The sequence below is a fragment of the Littorina saxatilis genome, unplaced genomic scaffold (genome assembly GCF_037325665.1).
Source record: "Littorina saxatilis isolate snail1 unplaced genomic scaffold, US_GU_Lsax_2.0 scaffold_961, whole genome shotgun sequence".
In the NCBI taxonomy this organism is placed as follows: Eukaryota; Metazoa; Mollusca; class Gastropoda; order Littorinimorpha; family Littorinidae; genus Littorina; species Littorina saxatilis.
Window position 1 is genome coordinate 15,001 of NW_027126513.1, and position 5,000 is coordinate 20,000.

A 5,000-nucleotide genomic window follows, 5' to 3' on the forward strand; every position below is an offset into this window, starting at 1 on the left:
TTTTTAAGCCTCCGCAATTGCATTCCGGCTGCAAAAACCGGGTTTTGCCTCTGTGTTAATTTTATTCATTTGCAAAAGAAACCTTCCTATGCTTTGAAAAAATCATATCATGTCTTGACTTTCAACTGTACGCGCGTGTGTATATATGTGTGTCACTACGGTGAGTATGTATGTGTGTGTGTGTGTGTGTGTGTGTGTGTGTGTGTGTGTGTGTGTGTGTGTATGTGTGTGTGTGGGTGTGTGTGTGTGTGTGTGTGACGTGTCACTTGTGTCATCCTAGTTTCAGTGTGTGTATGAGTGTAGATTGAGAGAGAATGAGAGAAAGTGAGAGAGAGTGAGTGTGTGGTTATTTGTTTGTGACTGTGTGCGTGCGTGTATGGGTGCGTGTGTGTGTGTATATATGTGCGCGCGAGCGCGCGCGTGTGTGTGTGTGTGCAGTGTGTGGTGTGTGTGTGTTTATGTGTGCCATCAGTGTCACTTGTGTCATAGTGTCAGTATGTGCATGAGTGTACGTTTGTCTGTGTGTGCGTGTGTCGTAAGAGAGAGAGAGAGAGAGAGAGAGAGAGAGAGAGAGAGAGAGAGAGAGAGAGAGAGAGAGAGAGAGAGAGAGAGAGAGAGACCGACACTTCTTTGGCAATTTTGGACCAGACAACGTCTTTATGTTTAACAGTTAGACTGTTCTGAAATTTGGACAGAATAACCGTTCTTTCGTAAAACACTTGTGTCAAGAGGACAGCAATTTCACCATCTGAAAAAGGCGCAGAACGCCCCTCCGTGTCTACTTTCTTTTTGAGCGGCACACGTGCCTTGCCATTTTCGTTGACTGCCATGTTGATAGAAACGTGCGCATGCGTATTAGTAGGGATTCCCCCAATTTCCCCGACCTTGACCTTAATACTCTCGCTGTCACTACTTTGGCGTTCAAGTCAGTTCATGCATTGTGAACAGTTAGAAAGTTGACTTCGGGAGTTCCCACTTCGAAAAGAGGCCTCTACTTCCAGTGTTTCTTACTTCTAGTTCATGCATACGGGCCCAGATGTCAGCGGATGCTGATGAGACTGATGCGATTCAGCTTGACAGCAAGTTATTCACCAGGCAAGACGCTTGTGGTGGCTGACGCCTTGTCGAGAAGTCCTCAGTCGCCTGTCCAAGAGGGGAGAGAAGAGACATCGGAAGACAGAGCCGATGCTGCCACACTACTGGCGGAAGATGTGGAAGCTCACGTCGACGCTGTCCAATCTTCATGGCCGGTTTCAGACAAAAGACTAGACGAGATAGCAGCACTGAGTCAGCAAGATCCTGTCGTCAAAGCAGCTCTACACTACACGGCCAACGGTTGGCCCAGGTACGTCACTGACGTAGAGCCAGCTCTGAAAGACTACTACGCATTCAGAGGGGAGTTCAGCATACATCAAGGTCTTCTCGTCAGAGGCGTCCGGATCGTCATTCCGCAGGTCTTGAGAGAAGAAATGCTGAACCGGATTCACGAAGGCCATCTCGGGATAACCAAATGTCGAGAAAGAGCAAAGTCGACAGTTTGGTGGCCAGGCATCAACGAAAACATCAAGCAAAGAGTGTCAGCATGTCAACACTGCGAAGAGAAGCAGCCATCCCAAAGAAGTGAGCCACTTATGACAACAGAACTCCCAGACAGACCATTCCAGATGGTTGCTGCAGACTTGTGTGACTTCAAGGGACAGAGTTATCTTGTTCTGATTGACTATTATTCAAGATATCTTGAAATCGCTCATCTTCCGAGAGAGACATCTGAAGTCGTCATTGGACGGATGAAGAACATCTTCGCACACCACGGAATACCAGACGTCGTCGTCACGGACAACGGTTCTCAGTTCACGTCAACAGAGTTCCAGAACTTCGCAGCAGCATGGAAGTTTACTCATTCAACTAGCAGTCCATACTTTCCTCAGTCGAATGGAGAAGCCGAGCGAGCAGTACAAGAGGCCAAGAAGATTCTCGCTCAAGAAGACCCGTTCTTAGCCCTACTCAGTCACCGGGCTACACCTACGACGCCAACAGGAACGAGCCCAGCGGAGCTAGCACTCGGAAGAAAGATGCGAACGACGCTCCCTACTCTCGCAAGCAATCTCATCCCAAAGACGGTCAGAAGGGATGCGATCAAGGCGCGGGACGAGCAAGCAAAGCTCAGAAACAAGAGTGACCACGACAGACGTCATGGGACAGAGACCCTGCCGCCACTAATACCAGGTGACACTGTTCTCCAGAAACTAGATCACGAAAAGTCCTGGGGAAAACCAGCAACAGTCCTGCGTCAATGTGCACCACGGTCCTATGAGATACGGTCAGAAAGGGGACAGTATCGTCGGAACAGCTCAGATTGTCTTCCCGACAAGTGTTAGACAGGCCTACCATGACCAACATCCCTGTCCTTTACCCTGTCCCAACCCAACAGAGTCCTGTTCCTGAAACGCCAAGCCGGCGTGATGCAGACCAGCCAGGTCTTCGTTCTCCGGAACCTCCACCGACGCCTGGGTCCCCGCGACGTCCTCCAGCGGCGCCTAACCCAGGGCAGCAACCGTCGACTCCGGTCATCAAAACCCGCAGCGGACGAACTGCGAGACCACCGTCCCGCTTCGAAGAGTGAACCATCGACTCCGCAGATCAACAGCAAATAAACAATGACTGTTTCGGTTCCGGTCGAAAGATTCGTTACTGAAACCCCTATTGAACTTTAATTTTAAATGATAACGATAACGTTTCGTTTCATCAAGATCATTATATCTTTTTATTTGAAGGGGGGAGATGTGACGGTATTCGGTACCTCTCGGGTCGTGTCGGTCGAACTCGGTCGGTCATGTGATGGGGCGCGCATGTGCAACGGTGCCTTTTCCGCCCACTACTCGCTTCGCTCTGGCATGCACGCGGGACACTGATTAGGCATGGCTTACCGCATCGACCTTGTATTGTTGTCATCTGTAGCAGTTTGCTAGACAAGTAAACCAGATGAACGTACCTGATGTGAGTGTTGTTTATGTACGCTCGGAACACGACACACTTCAGGGCTTGCCTCGTGATACTGGATGCTGGCTGTCTAATATAGTAACGTGTACTATGTGATCGGCTCTACGGTGTCCGACATAAGCTCGAACGACAAAAGCTCGAACGACAAAATCTCGAACGACAAATGCTCGAATGGACAAATGCTCGACGCGACAACAGCTCGACGCGACATATGCTCGAACGACAAATGCTCGAATGGACAAATGCTCGACGCGACAAAAGCTCGACGCGACATTTGCTCGAACGACAAATGCTCGAATGGACAAATGCTCGACGCGACAAAAGCTCGACGCGACATATGCTCGAACGACAAATGCTCGAATGGACAAATGCTCGACGCGACAAAAGCTCGACGCGATAAAAGCTCGAATGTCGTTCTCGGTGTTATTTTGCCTGTCTGTGTTATTTTAAAAACAAAAGACAGAGAGAGAGAGAGAGAGAGAGAGAGAGAGAGAGAGAGAGAGAGAGAGAGAGAGAGAGAGAGAGAGAGAGAGAGAGAGAGAGAGAAGAAAAAAAGAACGAAGAGAAAAAATTAGGGGGAAGATCGTGTCGGGGTTTAGATTTGTCAACAACAACAACAACAACAACAACAAAACAACAACCACAACAACAACAACAACCATAACCACAACCACAACCACGTGATATCAAACAAATTTAGTTAATTTGTCGCTCGAAACTAGAACAACATCACCGTGACAGTTTCAGATCTGACGTTATCAAAGTAGTTTTGACAGCATCATTCTACAGTCCGGTCGAGCTTCTGTCGTTGACGCATATGTCGCGTCGAGCTTTTGTCGCGTCGAGCATTTGTCCATTCGAGCATCTGTCGTTCGAGCATATGTCGCGTCGAGCTTTTGTCGCGTCGAGCATTTGTCCATTCGAGCATTTGTCGTTCGAGCATATGTCGCGTCGAGCTTTTGTCGCGTCGAGCATTTGTCCATTCGAGCATTTGTCGTTCGAGCATATGTCGCGTCGAGCTTTTGTCGCGTCGAGCATTTGTCCATTCGAGCATTTGTCGTTCGAGATTTTGTCGTTCGAGCTTTTGTCGTTCGAGCTTATGTCATGTACCCGTATGTCTATCTCTCTCTATCTCTCGATTCCGTTTAACACGTTACATTTAGGGTAAACGCTATCTTTCTTTTTTATTCGATATATATTTCTCGCCTCATCAGAACAACCCGGGGTAGCGGCCAAAGGGAACGAGCACCCACTGATGATGAAACCGCACTCACAGTTTAGTCTGGAAGTTGATAGTCATCCTTCCGCTCCCATGATCATCACTGCTCAACCTGACCAGCAACGTTGGGTGAGTTTTTTTATTTTTATTTTTCTATTTTTTTTTAAAAGATATTCCCTATCTTTGTTTGTTTGGTCTTATCTGATTTATTTTAGTTTATTTATTTAGTTTTTGCCTTTCTCTGTCTTTGTAGAGAAAGACCAAGAAATAGAGTGAAGGTTGATTGGCTGAGAGAAAGAATGAGAGAGCGAGAGAAAGATGGCTAAGAGAGAGAGAGAGAGAGAGAGAGAGAGAGAGAGAGAGAGAGAAAGATATATATATATATATTATATATGTATATATATATATATAGAGAGAGAGAGATAGAGAGAGAGAGAGAGAGAGAGAGAGAGAGAGAGAGAGAGAGAGAGAGAGAGAGAGAGAGAGAGAGAGAGAGAGAGAGAGAGAGAGAGAGGAACAGCTAAGTCACTAGGTCGTCAAAGCACTGAAAACATATTTCTGAGGTTTCCGGCAGACTTAACTGTAACCCGACCTCATTTACATGATAAATGCGCGTGTTTAGATGTGGGGTTTGGTTATAACATATGGCTGATTTATTTATGGCTGAATTAACATATATAATAAACATGAACATTGTGTTTTTTCTTTGTCGTTTTGAAGCAACAACAATGGGAAACGGCACCAAACACAACGTGGGCCATGAGGATGTCTTTTTGTAGCA